The sequence below is a fragment of the Equus przewalskii genome, chromosome 9, assembly GCF_037783145.1.
Source record: "Equus przewalskii isolate Varuska chromosome 9, EquPr2, whole genome shotgun sequence".
In the NCBI taxonomy this organism is placed as follows: domain Eukaryota; kingdom Metazoa; phylum Chordata; class Mammalia; order Perissodactyla; family Equidae; genus Equus; species Equus przewalskii.
Window position 1 is genome coordinate 36,358,093 of NC_091839.1, and position 25,045 is coordinate 36,383,137.

The 25,045-nt window shown below is 39.2% G+C and overlaps 1 protein-coding gene and 1 pseudogene across 6 annotated transcripts in view; both read right to left on the reverse strand.

Annotated features, from left to right (window-relative positions):
* The window catches only part of UBE3D (ubiquitin protein ligase E3D), a 153,969-nt gene that overhangs the window by 19,903 nt on the left and 109,021 nt on the right, over window positions 1-25,045 (reverse strand). The window contains exons 10-11 of one of the 6 annotated variants that reach the window (XR_011522547.1): window positions 2,710-2,951; window positions 1,611-2,182 (exon numbers count right to left, since the gene is read on the reverse strand). The exons of 4 other annotated variants lie outside the window; for them this stretch is intronic. The gene's annotated coding sequence lies outside the window, so the exon portion shown is untranslated. Of the gene's footprint in view, window positions 1-1,610; window positions 2,952-25,045 lie in introns of all 6 variants that reach the window. One more of the 6 variants, XR_011522546.1, reaches the window with a different exon arrangement.
* On the reverse strand, window positions 18,709-24,400 carry LOC139073675 (cytosol aminopeptidase-like; annotated as a pseudogene).

The window sequence follows — 25,045 nt, forward strand, 5'->3', positions numbered from 1 at the left end:
GTCAGTGTTCCCAATAAAAACCATTCTTAGCCACCTCACCCCCGAAAAAAGCAAACTTGCATGCAGAATGGTAACATCTTCTCTAAATCTCTGTATATCCCTCCACAAGGTCTTGCAAACAAGAAGCTTTCAACAAATAGTTGTTGGCTAAACAATTGAATTAATTGATTATGTAACTAGAATCCAGGTTTAGTACTTTTCTTTGGAGTGTCAAATAAAAAATGTTTTATAGGATGGAGCTAAAAAGAGATTAGGCACATTGATATTTTCAACCCCAGTACTCGAATACTTTCATGTTACTTGGCAAAGCACCCTGGCCAGAAAATGGCTTTACTTAGAGCTTGGCCCAGCACGGCTTCACAGGCCTTACAGTTGAGACCAAGGGGCAGAGACCCTCACTGCTCCTCCAGCTACGTGAAGAGATAACTATCACAGAGTGGGCTCCTGAGAATTCTACGGTGATTTTGTTTTTTATAAAAGTTATCGGTTGGGGTAACATTGGAAGAGTCCAAGAATTAGAATCAGGTGATAACAGTTTTTGTGTTGAAAACAACTTAAAGACAGGCTCAATCATCAAATGACTTAAAATGTAGGAACTAGGCAGGTGGTGACATTGACAACGTGAGGATTGTGCCCAGCATTTTTCTGAACACTGAGGCAGAGTTTGGATGTTAATGACCATGGCTCACCAATTTTTCAAATGTTTGCTTTCCATGCATATTTTGTGTCATTCTAGTCTAACTCAAAAGATCTAATCCCACAAGATCACCTATAATTAGAGAGTGATGATGCATTCTTAGAAGACGAATATAGACACCACAGAGGTGATGATACATCAGCAGTCTGAAAATAATTAATGCTTATCCTCGCAAGGCCACCTACACCAAGACACTTGGGAACAGTTCTCTGTAACCATAACGTCACAGAAGGATGGCACAATCATTTTTCTTATCTGCAGAAGTAGGTCACAGCAAGAACATTTGGCAAAAAAACCAGAGTGGACATGAATGGGTTTTCGACACAATCTTTTCATTTTTCACCTCAATGTAAGACTTGATTATCGGTTCATTCTGTACTCTCTAATCATCTTTCTACACTGTACTAGGACCAGAAACGCAGCATGTGGAGACACAGCAAAAAGCCCCATTACCAAAATACTGCTTCTAAATGGAATAACAAGAACCCCAGCATTTGAGGCAGCCACTGGTTTTTGTTGTTGGTTTTATTTCCAGTGGCATGAAAATAAAACCTATCGTCATAAATTAGTACACTTATCAGGATTCTAAGCTGGCAATGATAGGCATAGAGGCTAAAGGTTGTATCATTTCCCACAGCAACCTTTTAAACTCAGCATATGGCCTGCATTTGGGGTGGAGTTTTATTTTTGCAGAGACTTCTATTTAAACTCAACAGTCAGACCTTGCAAAAACAATCCGAGTTACGTGCATTTCACTAGTGCTGCTGCCTTCCAGCTAATGAATGCCTTTCCCAATGAGGATGAAGAGGGTAGAAAAAGGGGGTATACAGTGGCGGGAAGGGGGACCATGACATTCACACTGATAATTTTGTAATGTCAGGAAATGCCATCAGAGGGGCTGAAATCCACCCACCTGAAGCTCTGCCCCGTCATCGGTCAGAAAGGATCAACACACTTCCCACACCGCAGCTTTCTCAGTTCACGCTGGGTCTCCTGACAATCAGGCACTTGGGTTCACTCTGGACTTTACTCCTGGGAACAGAGAACTGTGTCCGGGAAGTCAGGCTTCTCTCCTAACGATGTGCTCTTACTGGCGTCCATTTTTAGGGGAATTTGCTTTGAAGTTCTAGTGGGGGCTTGAACCTGTTCTTTGCTCCAACCCAGTCACTCATTTGGTGCAGTCCTTCCTTCCTTCTCCCCAAAGGTACTAACGAGCTTTCCTCTGTCCTGTTTTTCCCTTACTTTCTTCTTGCTAAGAGCAATCCTATTTCATTTTTCACAGAATGTGATTTTCTGTGTTCACTTTATCATTTTTACTCCTCTTAGAGTCATTAATGACCTTCGAGCTTCGTCAGTTCTTCTATGCTTTTTCCTTCCACATTCATCCTTATTTTCTTCCCCGTTTTTGCACTGAAGGACAATTGTACAATGAGTAAATTGTAAAGTCGTGTCACGGTTCCCTTAGGGACAATCTTCTTCCTTGAGCTATTAAATTGGAAAACGGCTTTTTAAAAAAACATCAAGGCTTTGTCACAGAGCAGGTGCAATCATTACAATGTAGAATAAGTCCTTTTCCCAACAAAAGCGGTGTAATACTGTACTTGTAACTGCACAAAGGGATTTAGAAAATGAAATATAAAAAACCTATCCCGAGCTTTACAGAGTTATGTGCACAGTTACATGATATTTTGTTCCTGCAATGTAGGCAATAAAGCCATACTGGTGGAGAACGCGACAGTTTTGCTTTCTGAATCCACTATTGCAAATCTGTTCCTTTAAACATTGGACAATGATCTGCTTTTCATTCATGCACACATCACGTAGTCAGTCATCCATCCGATGCATTCACTGGGTTCCTCCAACATGCCACGCAGAGTGATGAATTAAAAGAAAATCAAAATAAAAAGACAAACAAAAAAATAATCTTTTTCATCCTGAGAAACATGCCAGTGGTTATCCTCTATTCTTGGCATGCCACTCACTTCGAAAATTATCTCATAAATTGTAGGTACCTGCAGAAAGTGAGGAGCAGCAGCAATAACAAGCCCACCTACAGGCAGACGCACTGAGGCAGATGCCGTCTTAGCGCTCTGTCAAGCCCAGGACTCTCTCATAGTTCTATGCCGGCGGCCCAGCAGGCAAGCACCACAGGGGGGAAAAGGCTCTGTAATCCAGAAACTTGGGCTTGGATTCTCGCTCTGTGGTTTGCGGCCTGTGCGGCTTTGACTTAGCTTCTCTGAGCCTCAGTTCCCTCCTGCGAAAAACAGAAATAGTTGCACCATTCCCAAAAGGTGGCCATAATGACTAAAGGAGATAAAATCCACGAAGCTCCTATTACTGTACCCATTGCAAAATCGATGCTCAATAAATTGTAACTTTAGCAGCATCGTTACCATGACTGGGGTTTACAGGCTGGGAGAAACGATTGCCTCAAACTAAGGAATTCTTTTTTTCTGAGAAGGGGAATGGTAGGGTTAACTTAAGGAGGCTGAGGAGACCTAGGTTGAAAATGAGTGTATCCCACGTCCTGGTACTGCCCCTCTTCTGTCTCAAGCTGTGCTCCTACTTCCTTCACCGAAGTGCCCACGTACACCCCCATAAATCCCCTCTACATTAGCACCCCATCCACTGACGCTTATCTGTCACCACTATCTTTTCCTGTATCTGGCCCAAACTTATTTAGAGAGCTTAACTCAGGGAAATAGTTCACCACTCTCAATGAGTCATAGAAAGGGGAGGAGATAAATCAATTTTCTTTTGGCTTGGGGATGGAGATGACGGACATGTGAGGGAAGAGGAAATGTGCAGTAATGGAATTGTAAGGACACAGGGGTAACTGGACCACACACACAAAAATACTTAACGATCCAAACTTAACAAGAGAAACCGATGCTTGGTTGTAGAGAGGACTATTGATTTCATGTGTTCACAGAATTACAGAACACCAGAGCTGGAAGAGACCTCAAAAATAATTCAGTTAAATCCCATTTGTTTAGAGATAGAGAAACCGAGGCTCAAAGAAGTCTTAAATGACTTGTTGAAGGCAACTCAGCTAATGGCTGCAGAGCTAGAACTGGAATCTAGGTTTCTTACAGTTTCATTCCAAAAAGAACTTAAAATAACTATGAGGTAGTGTGTTTAGGCGGTTGACATCATCGTATTTTGTTTGTTTGCCGTTGTTTTTGTTTAGCGTGAAAAACATGCAGTCTGACTTTTAAAAGGGGTTTGGATCTGGGGATTTACTTTAGATGGTGGTGGGGGAGCAGTCTAAGAATGCCCTGAAACTGCATGCAAAATCTTAAGTGGAAGTACATTTTTCTCAGAATAGGGTCCAAAGCTTTAACAGTCTCTCAAAGGTGTCAGTGAGCAAAACAAAGCCAAGTGCAGCAGATTGGGTGGAGAGAAGAGCGAGGAGCACAGTGGTTTCCAAGCTGCTGCGGGTGCGATGGTTCCAGCGCCGACATGGAGAAGCAGGGCAGGGAGAGGCTGGCTGGCAGAGTGGGCTCCGGTCCCACGCGCCTTCAAGCGGGGGGCAGCTTTTCTTTGAGCTGCTCTCTAAATGAGCGGCTGTCAATCTGCTGAAGGAAAGGCTTCTGCTGCTGGGAGTAGGGCGATTAAAAATCACTGTTAGACCATAGCCTATAAACCTCAACTCAGGTGTAACCCTCTGCCCATTAAAAAAAAAAAATTACAGCCTTCTGCCAGGAACGCTTTCTTCTGCCTGTATCTGTTGCACTTCTATAGCTTCTGTGTTTAACAGTCAAGATATCTCTTCCTTGCCAACAACTTCAGGAATGCCTGCTGGTGGAAGCATATAGGAGCCGGGAACTGCAAGTGGCTAGAGAAAAGGACCTCAGCCCATCCTTTCTCATTCTGAAAGGACAACGTAAATTGCTTTTGCCGTTTCCCTGGCTTCTCCCAGGATGGTCTTCGTCCCGAAGGCCTGGGTGCTGCTACGGTTCTATCAGAAAGCATGAGTGGATTTTTCACCTTTTTCTTTTTTATAACCTGAGAAATGCTCTCTCCTCCATTTTTCTCAGACAATAAAGAGTTGAGGGCATATATTTAGAAACGAGAAATTTTAAGTTTTATAGCATGTTCGATAACTTGGTATGGGGAAAAATGAGAGCTAGTAAAAAGCAATAAAGCTTAGAAAGCAATATATTTGGCCATTTTCACCCAAAATTAGAACTTCACACCCTGAAGACACAAGCCTAAATAATGTTGTTTGTGTTGCATTAACCTTAAGCTATAATATGGCAAAACTAGATTACAGGAGATCACAAAAACCAGTTACAACGTTAGCGGCAGCTAGCAGGAATGCTTTGGCAAGCAATCAGTCTTACAGATTGAGTGATAAACATCAGGACCACGGTCTGGCCTGTGTGAGTTTGTATGCAATTCGAGTATAAATATATACATGACTTCAAAAATAAGCAACATCCTGAGAAAGGACCACTCCACAAGACATTTTATATTTGAGGTTTGATGTTTTTCTTCTTCTGCTCTTACCTCCTCATTTAATGTGCTTATGAAGGACGGCAGAGCCCTGGGGATGGAGGGGCAGTGAGACACCAGCTGGCTCAACACTCCCTTGCCAGCTCTCCACAGGTGCAACCATTTCTACTTGTCAATACAATCCCTAGAATAGAATTTTTAAAGACATTCTCTCATTGAATAGCTAGGCCTACACCCAGCAATGTTCTGGGTGTTGTGAATTATATTATAAAAGTGTAAGATGATATTCCTGTTCCAAGGAACTTACGATCTCACTGGCAACCCTGGGCGTACATTTAGGAGCTTTCCGTCATCCTAAGGGAAGGCAGTCAGAGCAGGGAGTGGTGGAAACGCAGGTGTGACTCTTACTGTCGTCTCTGGTACCCTTTCTAGTAACTAATATAAGGTAAGGAACACAGGTACCTAATATAAGGTAAGGAACCAGAGTGGTACAGACCACAGAGCGCTGTGTCCAGACATAAGGGGTCAAGCCTGTACCAATCACTGAAGTAGATGTTTGGGATCAGAAATAGAAGGAACAGTCGCAGGGATAAAAGTAATAACCATTTATTGAGCACTTATTCTGTTCCAAGTACTCTCATATGGTCACGGATGTTACCATTAGGATGCCCCTAAGGTAAGTAATACTATTAACATACAGATGAGCAAACAGAGGCTGAGAGACATGTTTGTCTCAGGTTCTACAGGCAGTATGTGGAGGGGCTGAGCTTTTACACCTCACCTGTCTGACTTCTAAGTTCATGTTCCAACCCTGACTTCTAAATCCTGTCATTTCTGAGATTCTGTAAATCTGTATTAACATACCTATTACAATGTCTTATTCAATTATGAAATATAGCAAAGCTCATAAAGTATTCAGACATTTCTGCAGATGTTTTACTGACATCTAAGTATGTAATGATTTTCTACTTCTCACCTTATTATATCCTAAATACTATTACCATAGCATCTATAAGATAACAACATAGAAGACCCACAGTGTGCCCGCTATACTTAGTTTCCATAGGTTCATATCGAAGGCTGGCACATTCATAATATATCAATAACTGGTAAATTATTTAGCTATTTTATTTACCTCTGACAAATGGAACACTGAGTTGAATCTGAGGTATATAAGTATTGGGACGGATAAACTCAGTGTTGATGAGTGAAAGAAGATGCAAATCTGATAAAGATTTCATGGTACTGTTATAAGAAAATTATTGCAAACAAATAAAATCTACATACATTTTAAATATAACTTTTAAAGAGGAAAAACAAATACAATGGAATCTGTTTCCACTGTAAGGAAAGTGCACTTATGCAGGTACTACCTGCTGCTCGCAGAAAGTCAGCTGAAGTACGCTCACTTCTGGATGCGGCGAATACTTTAGGGGAGTCACCTGTAACACCTCTGCATCTTCAGCCCCCCCGCCCCTTAACGCCGACTACATTTAGTTTTATACATTCTAGGAGGAGCCTTTCACTTTACCTACCCAGCTTCCCGCACTTGAAGAATCCCAGAAGAAATCAGACACTGAAATTATTAAAAGTCTGTTTCTACCTATTGATTCGGAAAACGAACACTGATAATTGTAGAGAAGGAATATATGGGGGCACTCAGAGAACAAGGGAAAGCTAAGGTTCTGCCTCAAAATCCTGCTTTATCCTTTTCTAATGAATGTGGAACAAAATGACAGTTCGAGAAATTTTTTCCAATTATTATCCCCAACATTGAAATGAAGAAATAAATTCTTAAAAGGAAATGAATTTCTACTTTCTTGTGAGAGATTATGGAAGCTCAAATGAGAAGAAAGAGAAGGACGGAAGAAAGGAGAAAGCAAGGAGGGCAAGACTAGAGAAAACAGAACTGCAATGAATGCAGGAAGAAAGTGAAGTTAACTTCTAAGCTTTGGCAAAGTTTTATATTTCTCTTTGAATCATCTTTTAATTTCTGAAGGAATAATGCTCATTTACACTTCTACCAGAGAAAGTAAAGGGTAAGCAAAAAACCCTTATTTCCTGAGTCTTACTGTCACATGAACTCTTTAGAAATCTGAGATTTTTGTGCTATTTATATTCATGACATACTATAAAGGTATAAGGTTTTTAAAAGTCATCTTATGGGGACTGCTGGGAAGACGGTGGCCTGGGAAGACTCTGAACTCACCTTCTCCCATGGACACAACACTACCCTTGGAATAATTACCTGAGAGAGAACTGAAAACTGGATAAAAAGAACCCCCACAACAAGGGACAGTGCTCACTGAGGTAGAAAAGGCAGAAATTCCTTTCTGGAGAGAAAAAAGCCACCTTCTAGCCATGACACTTTGGCCTGGAGCAATCTTAAGGTATGAAGCCTTTCCTGGAGGAGTGGGGGATCTGAGCAGCAGAGCTTTGCCACAATAAGCAGGTTTTGGACTCAGCACAACCAAGATAACTGTCATAATATCTGGTTTTGCTGGCTGTTAAGAACAACGGGGAATACACCCAGAAAAGCTATTGGATATAAGGGGAAAGGAAAGCCTGCTCTTAAAGGGTCCCAGCACAAATTCACCCATTTGGAGAAGACACCTAAAATCACCATAAAGGTGCACAGTCCTTTGGTGACAAAAGACTTACTCGATAGGCTCTGGGTGCATCCTGGCAAGGCAGGAGATGGCTGGGACCACCTCCCCAGGGACTGGGACATTGGCAGCAGCCATTATTCTGACCTAGTACAGGCGTGCTGACACAGACACTGGCAGACGCCATTGGAGTTCGGCGCCTAGCCTGTTAGCCCAGGAGTCTGCCCCACCCACTAAAGAGCACTGATTTAATACAGCTGAGCCAGGGCAGGTAGCCCACCCTAGGGACCCGCCCCACCCAACAGCCAGCCCTCAGGCAACTTGTGGGCCTGTAGAGGTGAGGTGTGTGGGACCTACGCAGTAGGGTGAGTGGGTCTGCTTCTGTGGGCACAGCATGCGTGAGGGGAAGGCCTGTGTTGGAAGAGTGTGTGGGGCCTCTACAGTGGGGTGAGTGGGTCCACTTCAGTGGGTCAGGGCAGGTGCACTGAGCAGGACTGTGTTGACAGGGTGTGTGGGCCTGTGGGTGGCAGGGCTTGTGAGCTGCAGAAGACTCATGCTTCTGAAACAGCCACAAAGGGGATAGGCCCCACCTTCCAACACCTGAAACAATTGTGTGCTGCCACACCTGGGGCCAGCCTCACCCAGCTGCACTCCTGAAACAGCTGATAATGGCTTTGCAGGCCAGAGGCAATAGCAATTGTAAGGCCCTGAGCCTATCAACCAGTCATGCTGCAGGCCCTTAAGCCAACTGTGCTGGGGCTTCCCACACCTGATAAAGTGACTGAAGGGACAATAGCAGCCACATGCAGCTGAGCATTACAACCAGCCAGCCAGGGGGACAGCCTAGCTTCCCTGGGCACCTGCAGCAAAAGCAACTCTGCCACAACAGAAGGACACATGTAGCCCACAGAGGGGAGACTCCTGGAACATTTGGAACTGGTGATGGGAGGGAAGCTCAATGCTGGGCCTCATAAGGCATCTCTTACATAAGGCTACCAATCCAAGATCAGGAGACATAGCTGATCTACATAATACACAGATATAAGCACAGAGAAAGAGGCAAAATGAGGAGACAAAGGAAGACATTCCAAATAAGGCAACAGAATAAAGCTTCAGAAAAAGAATTAAATGAAACAGAGATAAACAATCTCCCTGATAAGGAGTTCAAACCAATAGTCATAAGGACGCTCACTGATCTTAGGAGAAGATGGATGAATTCAGGAAGAACTTCAACAAAGAACTGGAAAATATAAAAAAAGAACCAATCAAAACTGAGGAATACAATAATGGAAATAAAAAATTCACTAGAGAGATTCAATAGCACAGCAGACAATACAGAAGAACGGATCAGTGAGCTGGATGAAAGAGTAGAGGAAATCACCCAAGCTGAACAGAAAAAATGAGAAAAGAATTAAAAAGAATGGGGGCAGTCTAAAGGACCTCTGGGACAACTAACATCCATATTATAGGTGTCCCAGAAGGAGAAGAGAGAGACAAAGGGGCAGAGAATCTATTTGAAGAAATAACAGCTGAAAACTTTACTACCACAAAGAAGGAAAAAGACATCCAGGTACAGGAATCACAGAGAGTACTAAACAACACAAACCCAAAGAGCCCACAACATGACACATTATAATTAAAATGTTAAGCGTTACAGATAAAGAGAGAATCCTAAAAGCTACGAAAGAAAGGCCACAAGTTACATATAAAGGAAACCCCATAAGGCTATCAGCTAACTTCTCAGAAGAAACCTTGCAGGCTAGAAGGGAGTGGAATGATATATTTAAAGTGCTGAAAGGAAAAAGCCTACAGCCAAGAATACTCTAACCAGCAAGGTTATCATTCAGAATGGAAAGAGAGAGAAAGAGTTTCCCAGACAAGCAAAAATTAAAGGAGTTTGTCACCAATAAACTAGCCTTACAAGAAGTGCTAAAAAGACTTAAGTGGAAAAGAAAAGACCACAAATTGGAATAAGACAATTATCAAAAAAATAATAATAAAAACACCGGTAAAAGCAAATATACAGTAAAGGTGGCAGATCAACCACGTATGAAGCTAATATGAAGGTCAAAAGACAAAAGTATTAAAATTATCTATTTCTATGATACGAAGGTAATGGATACACACACACAAAAAGAGGTTAAATATGATATCAAAAACATAAAATGTGGGAGGAGAGGAGTAAAAGAGTAGAGCTTTTAGCAAGAGGTCAAACTTAAGAGACCATCAACTTAATATAGATTGCTATATACATAGGTTATTATATATGAACCTCATGGTAATCAAAAACCAGAAACCTATAATAAATACAGAAAAAATTAAGAGAAAGGAACCCAAAGATAATACTAAAGAAAGCCATCAAATTACAAGGGAAGAGAGCAAGAGAAGAAGAAAAGAACAGAGAGAACTACTAAAACACTCAGAAAAAAGTAACAAAATGGAAATAGGTACATACTTATCAATAGCTACTTTATATGTCACTGGACTAAATGCTCCAATCAAAAGACATAGGGTGGCTGATTGGATAGAAAAACAAGACCCACATATATGCTGCATACAAGAGACACACTTCAGACCTAAAGACACTCACAAACTGAGGGTGAAGAGATGGAAAAAGATACTCCATGCAAATGGCAATGAAAAGAAACTTTGAGTAGCAATACTTATATCAGACAAAATAGACTTTAAAACATAAACTGTAACAAGAGCGAAAGAAGGGCACTACATAATGATAAAGGGAACAATCCAACAGGAAGATATAACACTTGTAACTACATATGCACCCAACATAGGAGCACCTAAAGAAAGAAAGTATTAACAGACATAAAAGGAGAAATAGACAGTAACACAATAATAGTAGGGGACTTTAGCACTCCACTTACACCAACAGATAGATCATCCAGGCAGAAGATCAATAGGGAAACATTGGCCTTACATGACACATTAGATCAGATGGACATAGTAATATTTACAGAACATTCTGTCCCAAAACTGCAGAATACACATTCTTTTCAAATGTATGTGGGACATCCTCCAGGATAGATCATATATTATGCCACAAAACAAGTCTCAATAAATTTAAGAAGACTGAAATAATACCAAGCATCTTTTCTGACCACAACGGTATGAAACTAGAAATCAACTACAGGAAGAAAATTGGAAAAGCCACAGATATGTGGAAATTAAATAAAATGTTACCGAACAACAACTGGGTCAATGAAGAAATCAAAGGAGAAATCAAAAAACACCCGGAGACAAATGAAAATTAAAATACAACATGCCAAAATTTATGATATGGCAAAAGTCGTTGTAAGTGGGAAGTTTATAGCAATAGAAGCCTACTTCGAAAAACAAGAAAAATCTCAAATAAACAATCCAACAGTTCACCTGAAGGATCTAGAAAAAACAAACAAAGCCTAAAATCAGTAGAAGAAAGGAAATAATAAAAATCAGAGCAGGCATAAATAAAATAGAGACTAAAAAAAAAATAGAAAAAAAAAAATCAATGAAACAAACTGCTGGTTCTTTGAAAAGAAAAACAAAATGGACAAACCTTTAGATAGACTCACCAAGAAAAAAGAGAGAAAGCTCAAATAAAATCAGAAATGAAAGAAGAGGAACTATAATGGACATCTCAGAAACATAAGCCTATGAGAATACTATGAAAAGCTATACACCAACAAATTGGATAATCTAGAAGAAATGGATAAATTCTTAGAAACATACAACCTTCCAAAATTGGACCAAGAAGAAGTAGAGAATTTGAATAGACCAATCACCAGTAAGAAGATCAAAACAGCAATCAAAAACCGCCCCAAAATAAAAGTCCAGGACCACATGGCTTCCCTGGTGAATTCTACCAAATATTCAAAGAAGACTTAATACCTATCCTTCTCAAACTCTTCCAAAAGTTGAAGAGGAGGGGAGGCTTCCTAACTCATTCTACGAACCCAACATTATCCTGATACCAAAACCAGACAAGGACAACACAAAAAAAGAAAACTACAGGCCAATATCACTGATGAACACCGATGCAAAAATCCTCAACAAAATACTAGCAAATCGAATACAACAATACATTAAAAAGATCACACATCATGATCAAGTGGGTTTCATTCCAGGGATGCAGGGATGGTTCAACATCCGCAAATCTATCAACGTGATACACCACATTAACAAAATGAAGAATAAAAATCACACAATCATCTCAATAGATGCAGAGAAAGCATTTGACAAGATACAGCATCCATTTATGAAAAAAACTCTGAATAAAACAGGTATAGAAGGAAAGTACCTCAAGACAATAAAGGCCATATATGACAAACCCACATACTAATATCACACTCAATGGAGAAAAACTGAAAGCTATCCCTCTAAGAACAGCAACCAGACAAGACGCCCACTTTTGGCACTCTTCCTTAAAGTAATACCAGAAGTCCTAGCCAGAGCAATCAGGCAAGAAAAAGAAATAAAAGGGATCCAAATTGGAAAAGAAGAAGTGAAACTGTCACTATTGGCAGATGGCATGATTTTATATATAGAAATCTCGAATGAATCAACCAAAAAACTTTTAGACATAGTAAATTAATACAGAAAAGTTGCAGGATACAAAATCAACATACAAAAATCAGTTGTGTTTCTATACACTAACAACAAAGGAGCAGAAAGAGAAATTAAGACTACAATCCCATTTACAATTGCAACAAAAAGAATAAAATACCTAGTAATAAATTTAACCACTGAGGCAAAAGACCTGTACACTGAAAACTATAAAACACTGTTGAAAGAAATTTAAAAAGACACCAAGAAATGGAAAGATATTCCATGCTCTTGGATTGGAAGAATTAACATAGTTAAAATGTCCATATTTCCTAAAGCAATCCACAGATTCAGTGCAATCCCTATGAAAGTTCCAACAACATTGTTCACAAAAACAGAACAAAGAATACTAAAATTAATGTGGAACAACAAAAGACACTGAATAGCCAAAGGAATCCTGAGAAAAAAGAACAAAGCTGGAGGGATCATACTCCCTAATTTCATAATATACCAGAAAGCTACAGTAATCCAAACAGCATGGTACTGGCACAAAAAAGACACACAGATCAATGGAACAGAATCGAGAGCCCAGAAACAACTCTACACATCTATGGACAGGTAATTTTTGACAAGGAGCCAAGAACATACAATGGGGAAAGGAAAGTCTCTTCAATAAATGGCGCTGGGAAAAGTGGACAGCCACATGCAAAAGAATGGAAGTAGAACATTATCTTTCACCATACACAAAAATTAACTCTAAATGGATTAAAGACTTGAATGTAAGACCTGAAACCATGAAACTTCTAGAAGAAAACGTAGACAGTACACTCTTCGACATCAGTGTTAGCAGCATATTTTCAAGTACCTGTCTCACTGGGCAAGGGAAACAATAGAAAAAAAAAATCTAAATGGAACTACATCAAACTAAAAAGCTTCTGCACAGCAAAGGAAACCATCAACAAAATGAAAAGATGACCTAACAATTGGGAGAAGATATTTGCAAACCATATATCTGATAAAGGGTTAATATCAAAAATCTGTAAAGAAATCATACATCTCAACAACAACAAAAAAACTGAAAACCCAATCAAAAAATGGGCAGAAGATCTGGACATTTCTCCAAAGAAGATATACAGAGGGCCAAGAGGCACACGAAAGGATGTTCAACATCATTAATTATTAGGGAAATGCCAATCAAAACTACAATGAGATATCACCTCACACCTATCAGAATGGCTATAATTAACAAGACAGGAAATATCAAGTGTCAGAACAGATGTGGAGAAAAGGGAACGCTCATACACTGTTGGTGGGAGTGCCAACTGGTGCAGCCACTATGGAAAACAGTATGGAGTTCCTCAAAAAATTAAAAAGAGAACTACCGTATGATCCAGCTATTCAAATGCTGAGTATTTATCCAAAGAATGTGAAAACATGAATGCATAAAAATATATGCACCCCTATGTTCATCGCAGCATTATTCACAATAGCCAAGACTTGGAAGCAGTGTAGGTGCCCAAGAAGGGACGAACAGATAAAGATATGGTATATGTACACAATGGAATACTACACAGCCATAAAGAAAGATGAGATCTTGCCATTTGCAACAACATGGATGGACCTTGAGGGTGTTATACTAAGCAAAATAAGTCAGAAGGAGAAAGTCAAATACCGAATGATCTCACTCATAAATAGAAGATAAAAACAACAACAAACAAATACACAGAGACAGAGATTGAATTGGTGGTTACCAGAGAGGATATGGGGAGGAGGAGGGCGAAAGGGGTGATTCACACAAGTGTATGATAATGGATGGTAATTACTGTTTGGTTGGTGAACATGATATAGTCTACACAGAATTCAAAATATAATGCTGTCATCTGAAATTTATATAATGTTATACACCAACGTTACCTCAATAAAAAAAAATGTTATTTTACAAATGAGAAAATGATCGTATCAGGTACTAAGAAACACATCTGAGTTTACTTGATGAAAAAGCTGAAAAAAAGACCAAAGCATTTTCCAGAATAGGTTCTTAGTTTAGCTTAGATGATTAAAGCACTGTGGATACACAAGGTTTGGTCTAACAGGATGACTTAATGAGACATAGACTAGTGTACTGTCTTCTTTGCTGGTATAGATTCACTGACAAAAGAATTATAAGATAGTGCACAGAAAGGGAGAAGGACCCTAGTGAGTGTGAATCCTGGCCTCCCTTACCCCTCTCCTTGAGGCTAGAGCTTGCAGAGGCAAGGGAAGTGGACCAGGAGAAAGGAGACTTGTTGAGATGCAAGTCAGGGAGCCGTGGGGGAGAAGTTCCAAAGTGGTGGTGACTCATGTTCTTTGTTCAGTTCTTGACCTAGAAGTATCAGGACGTGGGAGGGCTCACGATTTAATGCCGGTGGAGACCCTGCAGGCAGCGGCACAGGTCTCAGTTACTAGCCTTCCACAGAGGGACTCAAAAGGCCAACGTAACCACCTACTTTTGAATTTGGGCAAAGAGTGTCTTCCCAGAAATCTTTTTCCTGATTTGCCTGAACTGACAGAGACTGACTACTTTAGGATAAAGAAAACTTGACTGAGAAAAACACGCAGACATTGTAGTTTCAATATCTATCCCCAGACTGGCAAACAGCAAACAATGTCACAGAAAAAAAGGTTTGCTTTAAACACTCACCACCTGAGAAAGCACTACTTCAAACATCATGTGAAATTACGTACTAAGAAAGTCACATTTTCCAAGTCCAATTCATAACACTAAGGTTCAACTGGAAAAAAAAATCACAAATCTTTTTAAAAACCACCTTCACAGAGAGAAGTTTCTATTAACACTATAACCAAATACCTCACAGTTAGCACAAGTTGTGAGAGAAAGGTGTTTTGCGATGTATTATGAAACAAAGAGGATCCACTTCCAGCAATAAATTGCTAAAGTCCTTGGCCAGAGTTTCCCTTCTCATCCAGGCTTACAAACGTGTTCTGGGATTTGATATCCAGAAAAATCCTTGAGAGGTATCTAAGAGTAATTTTTGTCAGAGGAGGCAAAGTAGTAAAGAAGGCAAGGTAAACCGCCCTCAGTATTCCTTCGATAGGCTTACCCTTTTCATACAGCAACACCACGTTGATCTGCAGCAACACAATTTAAATGGAGAGTTTAAGATACATTACCTCTTTTTCTGCCTTTTAAAATAGCAATGCACCAAGCCCAAAAAGATTTCATGAAGCATAATTTAACCTTTTCCTGATGACCCAAAGCCAACATTACGAATTACCTCTTAGTTGTGTGATCTTGGGCAAGTCACCCGACTCCCTCTAAACGAGCTTCAGTGCCCTCATCTTTACTATGAGGATGAAAATATGCCTCTCATAGAAAAGTGAGGAGGGATTGAATGAGATCATCCCTGGAAAGCACGCAGCACTTTACACTATTAAGACACCTAAAATGGTAGCTTCTGCTACTTTTTAACATATTTCCCTGCTTATGACTGATGTAAAAAACTGAGTTGACCTATGAGTGTAACTTCTGAAGAGTTACCACATAAGATTGAAAACTCATATTTTTCTTCTAGTAAAAAAAAAGATCTAACTCTTATTTCTTCCAATATGGTAGACTTAATGTCAGAAGAAGCTCTCTTAGTATAAAAGACTAAAAATGCTGAATAAATATTTTTTTAAATCTTTTAAACACGTAGCTGAATTGTAAGAAGAATAACTGAATCCTATGAGATAGGAAAGAATCCCGAAGCCTCTTGGTAAGCCAGGGCTGAAGAAAGAGTTTTCCCTGAGGCCTCTGCCTACCCTTGAAGGTCTAGACTAAAGGGCGAGCTTTAACCTGCGGAATTCCGGGGTCAGAGGACAAGCCTGGGGCCCTGCCAAACAGGAGGTTGGGGGGCCAGCCTGGTGGCACAGTGGTTAGGTTTGCGTGCTCTGCTTCAGTGGCCCAGAGTTTGCAGTTTTGGATCCCAGGCACAGCCCTAGCACCACTCATCAAGCCATGGTGCGGTGGCATCCCACATAAAATAGAAGAGTGGCAACAGGTGTTAGCTCAACGACAATCTTCCCCACAAAAAAAACCCAAAAAACCCTCAGGAGGTTGGATGGGAGACTCCTGAGATCCCTGCCCCTTCTTCCCTGCCACTCCCCAGTGCATGACCTGGAAAAATCTGCATTCTAGAGGAAGACAGCAGGGGAGGCTACTTGCCTGCCTTGGCCTTCGCTCAGAGTCTGGCATGGGGCAGGGGGAAGGCACACCTGAGAATTCCTGAGCACGAGTCCACTCTTAGGCATGTTTGAGATTAGAATTCACCCTATTTATGACTAAATCCTGTCTGCAAAAACCACACTGTCAACCCAGGCCTCAAAGAACTCCCACAGATAAAGTTCCAAGGAGAACACGAGCCTGTCAGGACAAAATCACCCAAGACAGGAGCTGGGCATCAGAAACAACTTAGGGAACCAGAGCCACAAAACTGTAGGTATCTTAATTATGGACGAATTTATAATAAGTATGTTTAAAGAAATAAAATAAGTATCAAAAGTATGCTCAGGGAACACAAGACTTTCAAATCTTATAGGCAGATTTGTAAAATAACCAAATAGTATTTCTAGAAATGAAAAAAAAATTGATATCAGAAATTTAACAGATGAGGCAAATATGAGATTGGACATCACAAGAAACATTAGAGACTGATACTAAATAATAGTTGTAGCAGATGAAAAAGGTTTTTCTGAACTTTTACCAAAATTCTGAACATTTAGATGAAATGGACAAATCCTTAGAAAAATATAAATTACTGAAACTGAGTTAAGAAGAAATAGAAAGCCTGAATCATCCTAAGCCTTTCCCTCTGTTGAATCAGCAGTTAAAAAATATTCTAACTTATGGCACCAGCCCAGTGATGTAGTGGTTAAGTTCGTGCGCTCTGCTTTGGGGGCCAGAGGTTCACAGATTCGGATCCCAGGCACGGACCTAGCACCACTCGTCAAGCCACCCTGTGGCAGTGTCCCACATACAAAACAGAGGAAGATTGACACAGATGTTAACTCAGCAACAATCTTCCACAAGGAAACAGAGGAAGATTGGCCGCTGGCTCTGGGCCAATCTTCCTCACGCACACATACACACACACACACACACAAAATTATTCTAACTTAGAAAACACCAGGCCCAGACAGTTTTACAAATGAGTTCTACTAAACAGGTAATTTCCACCTTATTATGCAATCTTCCAGAAACAGAAAGAGAAAGAATTCTCTCCAAGACATTTTATGGGGCTATTAAAACTTTGACACTAAAATCCCACAAAGACAGTAGAAAATAGGAAAATTACAAGCTTATCTCAACTTTGAACATAAAAGCAGATCTTAAACAACATATGTCCAAACTTTAGATCATAACCAAGTTGAGTGTCATGCATATGTAAGTTTAACATGTGAAAATTATTTCAGGTAATTCACCATATTAACAGATTACATACAGAAAAAAAATCGTGTGTTGCAAAAGCCTAGGGTCAAACGTAAAAAAATAAATTTAAGCTTTGTAATATTCCGTAGGCTAATCCTACTCTTACTGCCTACCTGGTAATTCAAAACAGGTACAGCAGTGCAAACAGGCTACCGTCTTTCTTAAGCAGAAATATGCATATGCAAAGCAGCATATAAAGAAAAGCCAGGGAAAAAAGTAAAATACTTAAAAGTCCAAAAATGGCAGTCATTAAACACATTTCTCTCATTTATTCAAAAACATTTACTGAGCCTTTACTATATGGTGAGGTGCTGGGCTTGACAAGATGCACAATAATAAAATAAAAACCAGGCATGGCATTTTTCTTGCAGAGCTTACAATTACTAATTGATAAAACAAAATACTTTGGTGGAAAAGTAAATTGACATGAACTTTCTAGAGAGTAATTTGGCAAAATGTATCAAAAGTCTTAAAAATATTCATAACCCTTTGACCTAGGAAATGATTAGTGATTTGGCCAAGGCTTATGGATAAGAATCACTTCTACAGTATAATTTATTTTGTTGTATAAAAATTGAATTTACTATGAAAACTGTACGGTAACTTTACTTTGTTCTCAGTCTCTAGTATCACAAATTCAAAACACTGTATTTTTGCCTCTCAATTCAGTTGCACACACTGAAAAGTGACTAGGCAATTTGTAAATAACTAATTACCATTGATAAAATATCTTTAAAAACAGCTATTACCTTTATTTTTAAAATCACTGAATCATTGCATAAATTAAAAAAGAATAAAGGAATACATATTTCATTTTATTCTGCATTTAAAAAGTGTCATCCCTTGTTTCCTTTAAAAGATTTTCATCCATTTATTAAAAAATATTTTGAAGTCCAACTGTCCAATTTAGGACAGAATGTAGGAAATTCATAGCATTCATATTAAACATTACCCTTGTCTTGACTGAACCTAAGAACTCTATAAGAGTCCTGGTTAGCCTTCTGGTCACGCTTTTCCTAAGATGTGGAACCTCATCTTTATTAGCCATCACACCCGGCATGTCTAAATGGGCCCACTTTGAATGAGTCAGAAATATGTTCTGCTACATTGAACATGTACACGGCCCCTCAGATCTATATTGTACAATGTTATTAACATCAGTAAGTTGACAATCTGCAACCTGTCTTGTATAGTGTTCAGAGAGACATCCCCCAGACACTGTCCTCCATTTCAACGCTGGCCTCAAACAGTTTGGTACGCCACCAGTATGAACTGGTAAAAATTCCAGTAATACCTGCCTCCAAAGCTACGTCTGTGGCACCTGTTAAGGTTGAAACATTTCTGATGAACTTTGTATCGAAGATGTGCACATAATAGAGAATGTCAGCTAATAGGATCCTTCCTTCAGCCAGCATCAATGCTGTCAACTTGTATGGTCTCCACATTCTTAGACTTAGGCTTATTTTCACAAAGAGGGCTAAATCTATTAAGTGGCTAGCTGAGCTTTGAGGCAGCCACAATGGTTGAACATACAGCAGCTTCTCCCATGTCAGCCCTCTGGAGGTCAATATTTGCAGAAGGCTTGATGCGCTACCACCAGAGTCAAAGGAAATTCCCTTCCCATAAAGACCAGTGGCACATTGCTTGCATTGAGGCTGCCCCTGTAGTGAATTTCCAAGAAGACTGGAGGTTCATTACATCCTTTGGCCACACTTAAAAAAGATCTAATTTTCTGTCCTTCAGTCCAAGACTTAGGTGTGATCTGCACCTGAGCTTTACTATTAGCACTTTAGAGATTCTTCTCAATAATTAGTGCAAATATTGGAGGCATCATCTCAATGGCTGGAGTCTCCATCAAATAGGCAGCCAACTTGCCCAAAAGCAAATAGGACCCCTTTCTGCCAGGCCTACTGATTCCACTTCCATGAAGCTGAGCAAATACAACTGTTTTCTTTTTCTACTTCAGCTCATCATATTCATAGAGACCAAGAAGTCCTCCTTTCACTGCAGCCAGGGCATCTCCCCATGGATTCTCCTCCCCGATGAGATCTCTTGGTTATGAAGCTGCCTGCACTCTGCTGCAATAGCAGCTCTGATATTTTCTTTGCCTTCATTCTGATTTTCTTGGTCATTTATTTCATCTGCCTTGTTTTCTCTATGCTAACAGGATGCTGGGGAAATCAGGATGTAGGCCACAAAAGATTCACATTTTGTCTGCCTTCAGAGGTGGGTCAGAATGATCAAATTTCTCTTGATTTTCCAGAAATCAATGTATCAAAATTATCTCCTGTCCACGTAAACTGTGGTGCATCTTCCTTTTCTTTGGCACAGACTCCTGAAACAAGGCCTTTGTCCTAGCCGTGGTGGTAAGACCCTAGCCCCAAAGATGCCCAGGCCAGAGAGGAATACTACCACAGCACTGTTTACCAGCTTAAAAACTGGACACAGCCTCAGGATTCATACAAATAGTCATACAAGTGAATATTACGTGGCCATTAAATACTATGTTTGCAAATCACATTAATTAATTTCCACAAGCCAAGGAAATTGTTCACAAAAATGAAATATTAAGGGACAAAAGCAAAATCAATACTATTCATGATTGAATATCATATAGCTATTACAAATCATGTTTCAAAATGAGGGAAGTCAACAGTATAATTGTTAAAAGCCACACACTCTGGATGAAGTCTGGGTTAGAATTCCACCTCTAACACTTAACTAGCTTTGTGAGCACGGACAACTTTTAAAATATTTCTGTGACTCAGTTTCCTCATATAACAAAGGTAGATAATAATAATACATACTTATTTAGGTACTCTTGAAAAGATTAAATGAATTAATATGGATAAAGTGTTCAGAAGAGTAGCTACCACATAGTAAACAATAAATATTAGCTATTATTAAAAGATATAGAAAACTGTCTATGACACAAATGAAGAAAGCAGGATTTAACATTACATATATTCCAGTTTTGTAAAAACAACCGCCCTCTTTCTCTCTCCCTCCCCACTCCCAAGCACGTATGCAAAAAAACACCGGAAGAAAACATGGCAAAATGCTATCTCTGCAGGAAATGGCGTGGGGAAATTTATTTTCCTTTTTCAGACTTTTTAGCTTTTAAATTTCCAACAATCATTATATATTTCTTTTAAAATTAGGGCAAAATACCTATTTTTGTTTTTAAAAAAAGGACTCCTGTTTCTTCTGGTTGAATCACAGTACTCCTCAGGGCTAGCACGCTCCTTTTCTCCACATAGATCCAAGCCAGCGACCTAACTTTCAGGTTTTTAGGTAAGATAAGAGAAGGATGACTAAAGGAAAAAATGTCAGAAAAGCAGAATGATGTCTAAAGGAAAAAATATCAGAACGGAAAAATTGGCAGTTTCCCACAACATGGAGGAGAAAAATAATTCCAAGATTTCCACATAGAGAAACAGGTCAGCCAGTGATGCCAGTCATGATAAACGCTAGTGTAGGTTTGGCGGTAAGGAAAATGACTTTTTATTCCCTTAGGTTTAATTTGCTTAGGTTTTGTGTTTATGGACCACAAAGTCAAGCTGTCCTATATATATTTAGGGGCAAAAAACTGAATGATAAGGGCGAGTGACACAGATATGTCTGAAAACAAAGTCGACTTTAAAAATAAAATACATGATTTGAGAAAAGAAATAATAAGCCAAAGTCACCTTTCTTTTAATTTGGATATATTTTTGTCTTTATGAATCAATCCACCATAACAAAAATGCCCCTGGAGAGCTTTTTCTGCCTGCATAGCACCTTTTGAATCCTTGAAATGTTTGAGGAATTTCTTTCTTTACTGGTCCTACTTCCCAAGTCAGAGCCAGACAACTGGTTTCCCCAGCCTCGATGAGGCCAGGGCAGCACCGCGTGACCAGGCTCTAGCCGCTAGACGCCCTGCTCAGGACTTAGCCTTGGAAGTAAGCAATCTGAGGAGGACACAGGGAGGCTCCCTCCTGTGGGGACCACGGAGGAAGTATCGGTCTTTCAGAGGGCAGCAGGGTAGAGCCACCCGTGTAAGTGATGTGGTGATATTTGCCCCAAAACAACCTGGATGGCATTTTGGGCCTCTGTCCCAGGCTGTGCACTTAACTACCCAATATTCTTCAACAAATTCTGCTTCTGCTCAAATTAGCCAGAGTGGATTCTGTTGTTTCAAATAACCCTGATAATATGAGGAATGATGACAAATGCAGCCTCTAAAACATGAAAAGTAAAGTAGATGCCCCACAAAATTATAAAAATATTAAATAGCTAGCACTTCATTGGTTGATCCTTTACTTTGTTCCTACTACGTAGAGACTAAACTCTCATTTAGAAGGCAGGGAAACTTTCGAGATCACACCATTGGTAAGTACATGATAGAACTGGTATTCAAATCCACACATTTCTGGTTCCATAGTCTGAAATTTTACAACTGACAAAAACCTCCCCCTGAACACACCCCAACAGGGCATATAAAACAAAGGTCTAATGATGACACTTCAAAAATATTTCCTTAAGAAGGAAATCCCAGCTTGCTGTACCTAAGCCTTTTCTCACACTTTTCAGTTAACCTCAGTGTGACTTCTAAACTTGAATGCAGAAATGGAGCAGAATCCATGTAAAAAATGAGTAAGAATGCAAAATTTGGTCAGATGCTAACATGGATCTTGGAAGCCACACATACGAATGACTTTCTTTTTTAAGCCCTTTCTTATCAACCACTAAAAACAAAACAAGCCTACAAATCACTCAGACACAACGGAGAACATTATTAACGATGTTACACGGATCATAAAAAGCAGAGGAACAGGAAATAAAATGATGAATTTTTAAAAATACAGTTCAACTATATCCTGATTTCTGTAATCAGCTCTATACTACGAATTGCCACTTCATCATAGTAAATTTGCAAATGTATTGGGAAGCTTAAAAAGATCTTTTAACACCTGTTTTAGGGACACCAACCACCTTCTATGAGCCGCTCTGCACATTTGGAAAACAAGATTCATTTACCATGTCTGCTTAAATTTTAAAACATGAATGCATTCAGTGATAGCTTTATTTTGCAGAGTACAAAGAAACACAAGGGAGCTTCTAAATGTTGGCTCTCATTATACTTCCAATTATTTCAATTATTTCAGATTATGCATAAGGCAATTTCCCCTCTGACAAAATGCTGGATAAAGACGTCCATGGGAATCCAAATAGCAGTAGTCTTTGTACATATGGTAAATTATGTTCTTGGGGGGAACAAAAGCTGGGAGTTAGGTGATGTAATACGAACTGGATTTTCTTGTGGAGACACTATTATAACAAAAGCTTGCATGACTAAACCTAGTCCCAAATTTATTTATAAGTGACTACAAACATTTCATTTAATCAACTCTTCTGCATTATTTAAAACACAATTCCAAAAAAACAAAATAATAAAACTATGCCTATTATGATTCCTGCTTGATTTTATGACAAAAATCAGAGGATGAAGAAATGGCACCATCAGAATCATAGAAATAACAAATCTTTCTTCGGGTAAATGTAAAATGTCCGTCTAGCCCACAAACCAATGAACTCTTTCTTAAGGACTTTCTTACTTCATAGGAGTAAGTAGCTTTTCAATAGACACGTCTGTCCTGCATTACCCTGGGCCCTAATCACATATGGTAGAGATAAACCATGACCTAACAGAATTGTCTATCTCATCATGGTACTAAGACTTTTGGGAGGAAAAGGTTACTTAACTGATTTTTTTTTAAATGTCATTTTTGCTAAGCTTCTTTATAATTAAAGACCTAGATATGAGCTTTCTATAACTAACAAGCAGAAGATTTCTGATTTTCTTAAGATTCCAGCTCCTCAACACCACCAGCTATACTTTGAACCTTAATGTTAAGGCATGGGTGTCTTTAAAAGGAAGATAACCAATACTCGTTTCTTCAGCATTTTCCATCCATCCTTCCATCCCTCAGCATGTGAATTCACACCACCACCAAGTTTCAAAGCTTTGAAATAAATGGTGGCCAAACTAAAAAACAATTAATTATTGTGTATATATTAAAACTTCCCACCTCCACCTAAAGTCTTATATGTCATCTTACATACGGTAGTAAGTGAACTACAATCAGTGTGATGACTTCTTGATTTGTATCCCTGCTGCCTCCTGGCACTCACTCTCATTTGGAGTCTGGCTGCCCTCTAACACCTCTCTCCACTAGTTGGTACCAGTATGGTCCCTTCTTAGGGCTCAAAGGATAAGCCCTGGTCCCACTTTGTGTGGAACATTTTTATTTTAATTTTTTGGTATGCTATCCAATAATTTAAAACTTTTTATTTTGAAATAATTTTAGACTTAGAGAAAAGTTGCAAAAAAAGTACAGAGCATTCTCATATGTCCCTCACCCAGTTTCCCCTAACAGTGACATCTTACATAACCACAGGACAATTATTAAAACCAGGAAATTAACATGTGTACAATATTTACTAAGTGAATGACAGCACCTTACTCAAATTTCACGAGTTTTTCCAATATCACTTTTCATTTGTTACATTTAGATCTCTAAATCCATTTGGAGTTTATTCTTATGTATGGTGTATTCTTACCTTTTCCCAAATAGGAACCCAATAGTTCATAGCAGCATTATTCGTAATAGCCCCGAAATAGAAACAACCAAATATCCATTAACTGATGAATAAATAAAATGTGGTAAATCCATATAATGGAATATTATTCAACAATAAAAGGGAATGAAGCATTATACATGCTACAACATACATGAACTTTCAAAACATTATGCTAAGTGAAAGAAGCCAGTCAGAAAAGACCATGTTGTCATCATTGTTTTAAAACTCTGTAATTTCAATTCATATGTCCCCTTTCCCCCAGGAGTTGTTTAATAAGAGAATTTGAAAATATCCAGGTATAAAGGCCTTTCTCTTTTTTGTTTCTTGTTAGTAAACTGACTTTCAGCATTAAAAAAGTGCCCTTCTTTGTCAGGTTTAATACTCTGGGGCTTACATTCTACGTTGTGTGATAACCGGGATCATGACCACATCTCTCTTTTTCTTTCTATTTACACAGTACACTTTTGTCCATCTTTTATTTTTGGAATATCTGAATCACTGTTTTAGGTATAACAGTCTCTGTTATAGAACAGACACTTGGGTTTTATATTGTGAACCAAATTGTAAATCTTTTTCTTTTAATTGATAAATTAAGCTCATTCACATTTATTGTTATGCCTGATATGTTCAGTCACAAATCTATCATTATACCTT